This window comes from Ursus americanus, chromosome 9, assembly GCF_024610735.1.
Source record: "Ursus americanus isolate L20-20 chromosome 9, mUrsAme1.1.p, whole genome shotgun sequence".
NCBI classification, from domain to species: domain Eukaryota; kingdom Metazoa; phylum Chordata; class Mammalia; order Carnivora; family Ursidae; genus Ursus; species Ursus americanus.
This window is the reverse complement of record NC_142135.1, coordinates 76,280,586-76,294,718: the sequence shown is the minus strand read 5'-3', so window position 1 is coordinate 76,294,718 and position 14,133 is coordinate 76,280,586. Positions and strand designations below refer to the sequence as shown.

Genomic DNA, 14,133 nt, shown 5'->3' with positions numbered 1-14,133 from the left:
ACCAAAAAAAAAAAAAAAAAGATCATCCATTTCTCCTATCTCCCACCCCCTATCTCTGACAAGTACTAATTTGTTCTCTGTATCTATGAGCTATGAGCTTGCCCATTTGTTTCTTAAAAATATTTTTTATAGGGGCGCCTGGGTGGCGCAGTCATTAAGCGTCTGCCTTCAGCTCAGGGCGTGATCCCATCGTTCTGGGATCAAGCCCTATATCAGGCTTCTCTGCCAGGAGCCTGCTTCTTCCTCTCCCACTCCCCCTGCTTGTGTGCCCTCTCTCCCTGGCTGTCTCTCTCTGTCAAATAAATAAATAAAAAATCTTTAAAAAAGTATTTTTTTATAGATTCCACTATAAGAGAAATTATATAGTATTATCTTTTTCTGACTTATTTCACAAAACACAATGTCCTCAAGGTCCATATATGTTGTTGTATTATTTTTTATGGCTGAACAATATTCCATTTTAAGTATATACCACATCTTTTTTATCCATGCATCCATAGATGAACACCTAGGTTGTTTCCATGTTTTGTCTATTGTAAATAAGCTACAAATAGCTTGGGGGATATATATACATTTTTTAAGTTAGCATTTTTGTTTTCTTAAGATAAATGCCCAAAAGTGGAATTTCTGGATCATATAGTAAGTAGTTCTGCTTTCAGTATTTGAGGGGACTGCATACTATTTTCCATAGTGACTGTACCAATTTACATCACCACCAACAGTGCATAGGTTTTCCCTATTCTCATCATTCTCACCAACATTCATTATTCCTAGTCTTTTGATAAAAGCCATTCTAAGGTGTGAGGTTATAACTCATTATGGTTTTGATTTGTATTTCCCTGACAATTAATGATGTAGAGCATCTTTTCATGAACCAACAGGCCATCTGAATGTCTTCCACAGAAAAATGTTTATTCAGACTTACTGCCTTTCTAATTGGATTGTTTGGGTTTTTTTTGTTATTGAGTTGTAGGAGTTCTTTATATGCTTTGGATATAACTTCTAAAAGAATATATGATTTGCAAATATTTCTCCCATTCTTCAGGTTTTCTTTTAATTTTATTGTTGGCTTCCTTTGCTGTGCAAAGCTTTTTAGTTTAACATAGTCTCACTTGTTTACTTTTACTTGTGTTGCTTTTGCTTGTGGTGTCAAATTTATAAAATCATTGCCAAAACTGACATTAAGGAGACTACTGAGTGTGTTTTCTTCTAGGAGCTTCAAGTCTCACATTCAAGTCTTTAATCCATTTTGAATTAATTTCTTGGGTATGGTAAGATAGTGGTCCAGTTTCATACTTTTGCATGCGGCTGTCCAGTTTTCCCAACACCATTTATTGAAGAGACTGTCCTCTCTCATTGTATAGTCTTGGTTTCTTTGTTGTAAATTAATTCACCATATATGCACACGTTAATTTCTGGGCTATTTTGTTCCATTGATTTTTTTTTGTCTGTTTTTATGCCAAAATCATATACTGTTTTCATTACTATAGCTTTGTAATATAGTTTGTAATCAGGGAGCATGATGCCTCCAGCTTTGTTCTTTCTCAAGATTGCTTTGGCTATTTGGGGTCTTTTGTGGTTCCATACAAATTTTAGGATTGCTTATTCTATTTCTATGAAAAAATTTCATTGGAATTTTGATAGAAATTGCACTGAATCTATAGATTGCTTTGCATATTATGAACATTTTAACAATAGTAAATCCTCCAAATCATGAACATTAAACATTCTTTCCATTTATTTGTGATTTCTATTCTTTTAAATTTGTTCAGGTATGTTTGATGGCCCAGAATGTGTTATATTTTGGAGAATGTTCCAAATATGCATTCTTCTGTTGTTGGATGAAGTAGTCTATGGATGTCAAATATATCTAGTTGTTGAGTTCAACTATATCCTTACTGATTTACTTACTGCTCAATCTATTTCTAAGAGAGTGGTGTTGAAGTCTCCAGCTATAATAGTGGATTCATCCATTTCTTCTTGCAGTTCATTTTAGCTTTTGTCTCATGTAGCTTGATGCTTTGATGTTAGGCATATACACATTCCCAATTGTTATGTCATCTTGAAAAATTGACCCCTTTATCATTATACAATATCTTTCTTTATCCCTGATAACTCTGTTTACTTCAAAGACTCTTTCATCTGAAATTAATAGAGGTGGTCCTGCTTACTTTTGATTAATACTAGCATGGCATATTTTTCTTCATCTATATACTTTTGTCTGTATGTGTCTTTATATTTAAAGTGGTTTCCTGTAGATGGCATAGGGTCGTGTCCTGTTTTTTGATGCACTCTGACAATCTTTGTTTTTGAATCGGTCCATTTAGAGTAGTGACATTCAAAATGATTATTGATATAGTTGGATTAATATATACCATATTTGCTTAGTATTCTCTGAGATTTCTGGGTTTGTGGTTTGGTGTCTGACATTAATTTGGGGGAAATTCTCAGTCATTATGTGTTTTGTATATTTCTTGTGTTCCTTTCTCTTTCTTCCCTGTCAGATTTTCTCATTATGCATATATTACACCTTTGTAGTTGTCCCATAGTGCTTGGATATTTTGTTTTTATTTTTGTTTTGTTTTTTAGTTTTTGTTTTCTTTGCTTTTCACTTTAGAAGGATTCTATTGATATAACTTCTAGCTCAGATAGTCTTTCCTCAACCATATCCGGTCTACTAATAAGCCCATCAAAGGAATTCTTCATTTCTATTATAGTTTTTTAATCTTTAGCATTTCTTTTTAGTCTTTCTTAAGATTTCCATATCTCTGCTTATATTGCTCATCTGTTCTTGCATGCTATTTTACCTATTAAATCCCTTAGCATATTAATCATGGTTTTTAAATTCCCTATCTGATAATTCTAACATCCTAGCCATGTCTGGTTCTGATGCTTGCTTTGTCTCTTCAAATTGTGTTTTCACCTTTTGGTATGACTTGTAAGTTTTTCTTGATAGCCAGACAGGATATACTAAGTATAAGAAAATAACATAAATAGGCTTTTAGTAATGTAGTGGTGGGGTGAGGTCAAGAGAAACTGTTCTACAGTCTTATGATTAGGTGTCAGTCATCTAGTAAACTTATGCTTTTGGACTGTGAACATTTCAAGTGCTTCTCAGTATTTTTATCCTCAGTTATGTGGGACAGGATGGCTAGAGTGGGCTGGAGTTGGGTATTTCTCTTCCCCAAGTCAATTAGTTTCTGATAATATCCCTGTAGGTTAGGCTTTGGTTAACTTGTTTCCTCTGGGGGCAGGCTTTTTTTTTTTTTTAATTCAATTAGCCAACATACAGTACATCATTAGTTTCAGATGTAGTTTTCAATAATTTATCAGTTGCGTATTAACACCCAGTGGTCATCACATCATGTGCCCTACTTAATACCCTTCACTCAATTACCCCATCCACTCCAACCACCTCCCCTTCAGCAACCCTCAGTTGGGGAGGGTGGTGGTGGTGGGGCAGGTCAGCCCAGTGATGGTTATTAAGGAGGGCACGTATTCCACGGAGCACTGTTTGTTATATGCAAACAATGACTCATGGAACCCTACATCAAAAACTAATGATGTACTGTATGGTGACTAATGTAATAATAAATAAATAAACAGAACATAACATAATAAAAGTAAACAAATAAATAAATAAAAATAAAAATAAATAAAAATAAACTGCTTATTATCAACAACAACAAAAAGTTTATTACCTTTAGTTAAGAGTATTCTGGTGTCTTTCAGAATGGTTTGTTTTCCCTTGCCCCTCCCGGAAGTCTGAGAAAATTTTTCTCTGACAATTATCCTGTGAATCCAGCAAGATTTACTCCTGAAAGTAAATTTCACCATACTGTGTGGCTAATCCCTCAGTGCCCAGGTCCCCAAGAATCTTTAACTGTAAGTATTGCCCACACTGAACTTCCAGCAATGCATCAATTACCGTGCAGGTTTCTTACCTTGGCACTTGTTCTTGTGATGGTTTCACTAGTGAGTATCTGTTCTGGGAAGCTGCAACTCCCTGTATTCTCCAGTCTGTCTATCCAATCTTGTAGGGTATTAGTTTGTCCTGTGTCTTCCCCTCTCATGGATCCAAGGGTGGGTGCTGATTTTTTATCATTCAGCGTTTTACTCATTGTTAGAATGGAATGGTGACTTTCGAGCTTCTTGTATATGGGACCGGAAACTGGAAGTCTAGCTTGTCTTTTCATTATCATAAAAATGTCTTTTAAAAATTTAAAATTTAAAATTTTGAGGAACCTAGTTTATAATTTTTTCTTTCTCTTTCTTTCTTTCTTTCTTTCTTTCTTTCTTTCTTTCTTTCTTCTTTCTTTCTTCTGATGTGCCATTATTGTCATATTTAAGGAATTTTTCCTTAATCCTAGGTCAAAACTATTTTATTCTATGTTTTAATTTTTAAAAATTCAATTTTTTTATTTTATATTTAGGTCTATGAATCAAAGGTTTTGTTATTATTTTTGTTTGTTTTGTTTCTTTGCATATGGATATGCAATTGCTCCAGTGACATATATACGTGTGTGTGTGTGTGTGTGTGTGTGTGTGTGTGTGTGTGGTGTTTTGTTTTGTTTTTTGGAAAATTTTTCTTTCTCCACTGAGTTAACTTTTTTTAAATACATATGTTAACCATAGATGTACGGATGTATGAAAGGCTCTCTATTCTGTTTCATTGCTATATATTTCTATCATGATGCTAATGTCATAAATTTTTAATATTTAAATTAAGCCTTGAGATAGGTAGTGTTAGTCCTCCAACTTTATTTTTTTCAGGGTAGCTTTTTTTATTCTGGGTTATTTTCATTTCAATGCCACTGATGGAATCTGTTCGTCAAATTTTACAAAAAGTCTGCTGAGATTTTTATTAATATTGCGTTGAATCTATAAATAAATTTGGAAAGAATTGAAATCTTAACAGTATTTAATTTTCTAATCCACAAAATTTCTTTCTATTTATATAGATTTTAATTTTTCTCATCACTGTTTGACAGTTTTAATATTGGTCTTTTTATCAGTTTTGTCCCTATTTTATATCCCTAATTATGTCATGCGATTCCAAAGCTATTGTTCTCTTTAACTTAAATGCTTAATTGCTTGTTGCTGGGATATGTAAATAAAACTAGCTTTCATTGTGATATATCCCACAACTTTGCTGAACTTACTTATTAGTTCTAACAGAATTTTGATAGATTCCATGAGATTTTCCTTTGGCAATCATGTCATCTGTGAACACAGTTTTAATTCCTTTCCATCTTGATGCATTTTTCTTCCTTGCTTCGTTGTGTAGGTTATAATCACCAATATAATGTGGTTTCCATAAAATGAGTCAAGATATCTTTGTCTCATTTATGATCAAAGTAGGCAAGCATTTGATCTTTCACCATTAAGTATGATGTTAGCTCTTTTTCTTTACTTCTCCCTGTCCCACTTCTAAGGTTGAGGAATTTCCCTTCTATTTCTGATACGCTAAGACTTTAATCATCAGTGGATGTTGGCTTTTGTCAAATATTCCTTTTTGCTTCTATTGAGAACATCCAGCATCTTTTTACTAATTTGTTAATATTTTGAGTTATAGTGATTGATTTTTTTTTAACGTAGACCGTACCTTGCAGTCCTTGGGTAAATCTCACTTGCTCATGTTTGTTTATATCTGTTTGGTATATTATTCCTGGATTTTCCTTCATAAAATTTGGTTTAGAATTTTCATGCCTATGTTAATGAGAGATATTGGTGAGTTTTCTTCTCTTGTGATAACTGACAGGTTTTGTGATGAGGGTATCTTGGTCTTGTAGAATGAATTGGAAACTATTCCCTACTGTTTGATTTTCTGTAAGATTTTATAGAGGATTGTCATTATTTCTTCTTTAAATTACTGTTAGAGTTCAGCAGTAAAGCCATATGAACATGGAGTTTCTTTATAGAAAAGAACTGAACTACAACTTCAGTTTCTGTAATAATGTCAGAACTACATAGATGATGCACTTTTTGAATGAGGATTAGTAGTTTGTGTCTTTCAAAGAAATTGTTCATTTTATTGAGGTTCTTAAGCTTATGAGCATGAAGTTATTCATAATATTCTCTTTTGTATTAAACATCTGTAGAATCTATGCCAATCCATCTCTCTTGTTCCTGATATTAGCAGTTTGTGTCATGTCTCCTTTTGTCCATAACCAGTCCTGTTAAAGGCTTATCTTTTTTTTTTTTTTTTTTTTGTATTCTCGAAGAAGTCGTTTTTGGGTTTACTGATTTTTATTTATTTTATTTTATTTTATTTTTAAGATTTTATTTATTTATTCGACAGAGATATAGACAGCCAGCGAGAGAGGGAACACAAGCAGGGGGAGCGGGAGAGGAGGAAGCAAGCTCATAGCGGAGGAGCCTGACGTGGGGCTCGATCCCATAAAGCCGGGATCACGCCCTGAGCCAAAGGCAGACACTTAACCGTTGTGCCACCCAGGGGCCCCTATTTTCTATTTCTTATTTCATTGCTTTATACTATGATTTTTAATATATCCTTTCAGTTGCTTATTTTTATTGTATTTGCTGTTCTTTTTCTTTTTTTTTTTTTTTAAAGATTTATTTATTTATTCAACAGAGATAGAGACAGCCAGCGAGAGAGGGAACACAAGCAGGGGGAGTGGGAGAGGAAGAAGCAGGCTCATAGAGGAAGAGCCTGATGTGGGGCTCGATCCCACAACGCCGGGATCACGCCCTGAGCCGAAGGCAGACGCCCAACCGCTGTGCCACCCAGGTGCCCCTTGCTGTTCTTTTTCTAGATGGCATTTGGGGATCACTGATTTTAAAACTTTGTTCTTTTTAATATATCTGTTTATTGTTATAATATTTCCCTAAGTACTACTTTTAGCATCCCACAAACTTTGATTTTTTTTTCCATTTTCACTACATTGAAGATACATTGTTTTTTTCCATATAATTGGGGATTTTTCAGATATCTTTCGTTATTGCTAGTTTAATTATATTTTTCAGAATTTGAAGTAAAAACTCAGTGTAAGTTGATTCCTTTTAAAATGTATTGAGATTTATTTTGTGGTTTAGATTATGTTTCAGCCTTTCTTCCTCTTGCTGGGGTAGTAAAGTAGTAGCTAAAGTAGTATTGACTCGCAAGGTGCATGTTCCTTTTGGGTCTGCAAAAGGAAGTGACAGGGCACTAGATCTCCCCCTGCTGGCCTCTTGACTTCACTTTTAAAGGTTTCCTTTTATTAATTTTCACACATCCTTATCTTCATTCTACTGTACATAACTTGTAGCTTGTCTTTGTTCCTTGGCTGTTTATAAAAATTTCTATTTCGAGTAATTTGATTAAAACCCTGCATTAAGCTTCTCAGATCTGTGAAGTTTATAGTTTTCATAAAATTAGAGAATGTCAGGCAATTATATCTTAAAGTACTTTTTAAAAAGCTTTTTTTGGAGCCTGAATACCATATATTAGGTTGGTTGAAATTGTACCTATGGTTAATAATACTCTGTTAAATTTTTTTTTTCTCTCCACATTTCTATTTGATAATTTGTATTGCTTTGTATTCACAGATTCCAACTTGTGTATATCTAATCTGCTATTAATCCATGCAGACATATTTAGTTTTAGCTCTAGAAGTTTGATTTGGGTCTTTTTTATACCACAACTCTACTTCAATTTTTGAACACATGCAATAGAGTTATAGTAACTACTTAAATATATTTGTCTGCTATTTTCTGTCAATTCTGGATGAGTAATGACTTTTCCTCCTCATTATGGGACATATTTTGCTTTTTTTATCTCTCTGGTAATCATTGATAACATTCTAGATATTGTGAATTTTTTCTCATGGTACTGAATATTTTATTATTCCTATCAATGCCTTTTAGTGTTATTTGGGACACATTTAAATTACTTGGAATTGGTTTGATCCTTTTTATGGAAAAAATTTTCATTGAAAAACTTAAGACTAAGGTACATTAAATAAAATAAATTTCTGGAGGGAAAAATCAAAGCCCAGAATAGGGAAAAAAAATAGGTAACATTGTCTGGGCAATAGCAGAACCCAGAGAATATATTCCTTTAATGAAAAATGCTAGGTACTTCATAATTGACCTTTAGATACAAAATGACCTACAAGACATAATTTGTGGTTCTTGGTGTTGAAGTCCACAGGTTAAGCTAGGAAATCTTCAAACCTTTAGCTGAACTCCATAAGGGGTTATCTGGCCCTTGAATTTTTTTTTGTCCTTGTTTAAGAGGTAGCAACAGCAACTATCTTCTGGGCAGCTTCTTTCTTAGCATGAGGAAGGGTAGAACAGCCAGAGCTTGGTCCACCTTAGAGTGCAGGGATTCAGTAGACTCTGGCATGTGCAGCAGCTCAGACTTTCCAGTCCTTGTAGTCTTTCCAACTGGTTTTGAATGCATTGTTTGGATGAACAGAACGACTGTTCTCCCAGCACCTGCTTTTGTTCCCGGGAGATGCTGTGGCCAGCATGGAAGTGGTCAGGGGCTCTAGTGCCTTCACATGCAAAGTAGGCTGGGGTGCCTGCAAAGGCTGTATGGCAGACAGTGCAAGGGCTGCAGACACTGGGAGCCTATCTGTAAGGTAGCAGCAGCAACAGCAGCATGAGGCGCTAAGTTCTGTGCTCTGGCTGTGGGAACACCAACTCCCTGAGTGGCAGTAGGGAGGCCATGAGAGGATGGAACATTACCAGCTGGAGCCAGATGGCAAACTGTTGGACAAGCACAGACTGGCCGATAGCACATGGTATTCCTCGGAAGCCTTGAAGTCTCCCACCTTGCTGCCAACATAGATTAAGCCTCATTAAGCCTGAGGCTTAATCTATGCCTCATCTGTGCTAACTGGTAAGGTGTATAATGTAAAAGTCTTCCTGGAGCTTGTGGAGCTGCTGGTACAAAGTAGCTCCCAGCTGCAGGCTGAAACTGATTTAAGATGGCTTTGGCCATCTGTTCTATATACTTGCTGGTCAGGTGAGCCTTTCTGTTTTCCTTCCTGTGGGCCTGGGCAACATACAGTGGCTTAGAGTCACCATGCCTGCATTCATCTCAGGGATTACTTTGATCGCCTCTTTGGGAGAGGAGAAACACAGGAAGCCAAATTCTCGGCTTTTCCCATCCTCCAGCATTACCTTAGCACAGGTGAGTAATCTGAAAGGAGAAAACGCTTCCCTTAATTTATCATCAGTGGGATTATGCAAGTTCTTTATGTAGAGATCCACCTCTTGATATCGATGAATTCTCTCACTCCTGCTATTCAAATTTCCACTTTATCTCAACCCATCATTCACTTTTTTCTCTGTAAAGGGCCTATAAATATGACTTCCCCTGTGATTTCTTTCTCATTCATCTCTTCTGGGCTTCTATTGGCATACTCATGCTTTTCACAGCTCACAAAGTCAAATCATTTGGATTTCCCACCGGGATTTCTCATCACCTTGACACTTAGGGTCTTGCCAAATTGGCTGAAAAGCTCTTTCAGACTCTCATCATTCACCTCTTCCTTGAAGTTTTTGATATCAACATTGGTGAATTCCTTGGCTTGGGCTCCAAATTCAGCTTCCCACTCTGGAGATTTGAATCTGCTCACAAACACTGCAGAGTCATTGAGGAGCATGCAGTTTATCTTCCAGAGGACTTGTCAGCAGCCTCCTGGGTCTCCAAGTGGACAAATGCATAACCCTTAGAGTTGTTCTCATCACAGACCACCTTGCAGGACAGAGTGTTTCCAAAAGCAGAAAAAGTATTCCAAACTGCCTTGTTTCCTAGAGATCTGTCCACGTTCTGGATGAAGACAGTTCTCATACCAGATTTTCTCAAAGACAGAGAATGCATGATACAAAGTGGCTTTCCCTTAATCACAGTAAATTTCGTAATGTCCAAGGCACACCCAGCAACAGCAGGCTGCTGGAAGTTGACAGAGTTATAACCCAGGGAGCTCTATGATCATGTTACACAAACTTGAATGGAAAACACAGATACCACAGGACTGAGTTTTTCATCCAGCAAGGCCTCCCTGCCTTCCAAGTGCAGGTCACTCCCATACAGGGGCAGCTGGGGGCTGCAGCATTCATCTCCCTTGCGCCCGCCACCTCAAGCCCCACCAGGAGGATGTCCTGTAGGGATCACACAGGTCAAAGGGGCTCTTCTCAGAGCTGTGGCCCAGGCCACACCCACAGCTGGCACAGAGTGAAGCTAGGAGAAGCTGTGGCTCAGAGAGACGGAGGACTGCAAAGAGTTTAGGGACAGTTCGGCACAACAGCAACACCACAGACAAGAGGCTCTCAAAACCAATATGACCCTCCTGGGAGTTTGCAGTTTTCAGCTGTCCATCAGGATGCTGCCAAATGTTGCTCACAGGGGCCCCCAGGACATGTATTGCTCTGTAGATACAGGCATGGGGCTCTTGGCAGTTTAAGATTACAGCAACCAGTGGAAGGGGGAAACAAAAATTTTTTCAGAGCCACTATGCAAGCCCTGCGTGGACCGACCATGCAGTTGTCCCTTGCACCCAGTGTGGGCAGTTCCCAAGCCTGAGGGAGACCGGGTGCAGCTGCTGCTGGCTCACCAGCCAACCCACAGTGAACCTGGCCAGACGGCTTTCCTGACTGGCGTGCAATAAGGATTCTCACTTTCTTTCTCTTTTCCATTTTATTCAATTTTTTTATTCTAATTTTCTTAATTTTATATGCTTTTTATTTTAAAATATTTATTTTCCTTTCTTTTCTACTCTTCCTCCTCCTCCTTCTTTTTATTTATTTATTCTTAAAGATTTTATTCTTTATTTATTTGAGAGAGAGAGAGAAAGTGGAGTGAGAGAGAGAGAGAGCACACATGAGCAGCGGTGGGAGAGGGAGAAGCAGACTCCCTGCTGAGCAGAGAGCCTGAGGGGGTGGGGGGCTCAATTCCAGGACCCTGCCACCTGAGCAGATGGCAGATGCTTAACCGACTGAGCCACCCAGGCGCCCCTCCTTTTTTTTTTTGGTTAGGCTGCTGGGCCTGAGAGTGACAAGGCCAGAGAGTCTCTGGGCAGAGAGATGGCTTGATTTTTTTATATCTTGATCTTAAGACGTTTTTAGGGTGGAACCAGAACTGAGTTTGGTTCAGCTCTCACTTTTTCCTGAGGCAAGATCCTTCTCTGGGCTCCAGCCAATGCCTAGGAATCATGAGAGTTCCCATTGCCTGCTGAAGAGTCATTGCCTGGCTGTATGAGCAGTAGGGACTGCTGTCTCTGATCATCTCATGTGATGCTGTGGCTTCCAGAACTTTCCTCTAGAACATGCATGCCCTGATCAGTGCTTTGCTGAATACTCAAAGCTAACTGCAGATTTCTTAATTTCTCACTCTGTGCATCTTTCTCCTCTTTGTTAATATATCTTCTAAATCAATGCTGCTTCGGTGCCCTTGGAATCTCAGCTCCCTTTCTTCAACTCAGCAGGTTTTTTTCAGCTCATTATTTTTTATTATTTATTTATCTATCTATGTATCTATGTATGTATGTATCTATTATCTATCTATCATCATCTATCATCATCTATCTATTTATCTATTGTCATTTTGAATTATGGGGTTCAATCTAGTCCATGTGCATTTCATTGTCTTCTGGCTTTCATGGCTTTATATAAATAGCCAGCTTGTTATTCTTTCTGTTGTTCTGTTAAATGTAGCATGCCCTTATTTTCTTCCTGCTTTTTAAATATTTATGCCACTTTGCTTGTATTGGCTGCTTTATTTCTTCTTCTGTTCTCCTGATAGTATACTGGTCATTGTGGCATAGTAATAATGCTGCTTCTCAGAATCAGTGAGGTGAGAGGATGATTATTTTGATGAAATTGTCTGAGTTAGGGCTACATTGCCTTCAGGGATAGAAGACCTGTCCTATATCAATTGCAGGCTTGTCCTCTGTGCTGGACGGTTTTTCCTTATTCACTGAAGGAATGTAGGACTTTTCTCTGTACCTTTTCCTTTTTTTTTTTTTAAGATTTTATTTATCTATTTGAAAGAGTGAGAGAGAGAGAGAGAGAGCACACGAGAAAGAGGAGGATCACAGGAGAAGCTGAGCAGGGAGCCTGACAAGGGGCTTGATCCCCAGACTCCGGGATCATGACCTGAGCTGAACGCAGATGCTTAACAGACTGAGCCACCCAGGAATCCCATCTCTACCATTTCCTCCAAGACACCCACTTCTTGCATTAACCATTACTTAGTGAAAATCCTTTGGAGTTATTTGGCAGCTGAATGCTTATCAAAAATCCCAATCCCAACAGTTTACATGGTCTTTAAAGTTTCAATTGGTTTTTCCTCCTCCATAAAGTGTCCCTTTGTCTATGACAAGCTTAGTGCTTTTGTTGCCTGTTTTTATACTCAACACATGCCTCAGGGAGGAAAGTTGATTTCTGCCTAGCTAAAAGAACACTACACTCTATGAAATTTAGTTTTTTTAGAGTCTTTTGATTCCCCAGATATCTGGTGTTTAAATATACATATATGTATGTAATGATGTTTTAAAGTTATCGTTTTATCAAGTTGTTATCTCAGGGCAGATTTGGGGCTGTGGCCTACATCTTAACCAGAGGCAGAATTCCAGGTCTTAATATTTTATGATAATGAATATACTAGCTTCTTAAATCTTCATAAGTTTTTTTAATTTAAATATATCTTCTGTTTGTGCTTGATACCCTCAGGTGTTGGAGTAGTCCACCATAATTTTGTGATTTTACTTTTGGCTAATATTTAGCAATGTTCATTTATCAACTCACCTTTCTGTTTAAAATTTATGTTTACCTGTTCTATAAAGCAATTATTCAAGAGATCTAACAAAAGACTGTCAGTACATGCTATATTTATTTTGGGTGTGGGCTCTTTCTTCCTTCTGGGTACTTAAAGTTATCTGGGGTGGCCCTGTTCTCCCTGAATGACCAAGACTCCTTTTCAATACCTTACGTTCTGGATAAATGCCTCTGTTGCTATCTGCTCTGTATAGTAGAGGTAAGAGATGCTGTGAAAAAAATGTATTTCCCCAGTTAATCATCCTAACACTGCCCCAGACCCACTTATTCTGAGATTGCCAGCTCCTATATACCTCATCCTAGAACTACTCCTCATCCGAGAACTAATTCAAGCTTTGCAGCATTTGATTATATGAAACTTTGAATGTGGTTTTTCTCAGACAATGCAATTTTTTTTGTATTAAACAACAACAAAAAATTTAAATCCTTTCTCTTGATAGCAGTCTTTTTTTACAGAGTATTATGACTATTATAGATTTATTTTCTTCAAATACATACTCACATCATTTTTAAGAATTTGAGGTGAAGTGTGCCGTGTCTGTCATGTTAACCTGATGTCTGAGAATGTATTAATATACACCAAATACACATTACTTGCATTTCTATGTATATGTGTATATTAGTGTCCACATATATTTGTATATACATAGGTCTGCATATATTTATATATAACAATTAAATCACACCTGAAATTATTCCTATAGTCAACAACCTAGATAGATTATCACTATAACATGCTACTACATAGCTAAATGCTGAATACAAGTATACATATGTCAAGAAAAAATCCACTTAGGTTATATTTATAGTGTCTGCACAATCACTTAAAGGAGAAAAGTTACTGAATTAAATACTTGCCACTAAAACCAAAAGTCATATCAATGTATTTGCATTCTGAATAATATTTCGATTGAATTAACAAGTGTTTTGATGCTGTGCAAATAAAACAAAGTCAGTTTTTCGTTAAAAAAAATCTAAGTTTTTATGGTTTGTCCAACTCTGTGATAAGCGCTGGAGTGCTATGGTGGAGGGATAGATACCATTAGTCTCCCCATGAAATTTACAGTTTAGAAGGGGAGACAGATCATTTAAAATAAAGAAAAATACAAGTTGTAAGTGTTGAAGATTGAGTAGAGTACATGTTAGTTAAGTTATGAAGAGGAAGGTGAACAGCAATATTTCAGGCAGCTAAAAAAGCAGTCATAGTTGAGGACTAAAAAGAAATGAGCTATCACATCACAAAATAAACAGAGGAACCATAAGTGCACATGACCAAATGAAATAAGCCAATCTGAAAAGACTACATACTGCGTGATTCTTACTATATGGCACGCTGGAAGAGGTAAA

General features: G+C 36.9%; 1 pseudogene; it reads right to left on the bottom strand.

Annotated features, from left to right (window-relative positions):
* Positions 1 to 8,231: 8,231 nt before the first annotated feature.
* On the bottom strand, positions 8,232 to 10,647 carry LOC123786763 (polyadenylate-binding protein 4 pseudogene; annotated as a pseudogene).
* Positions 10,648 to 14,133: the final 3,486 nt, after the last annotated feature.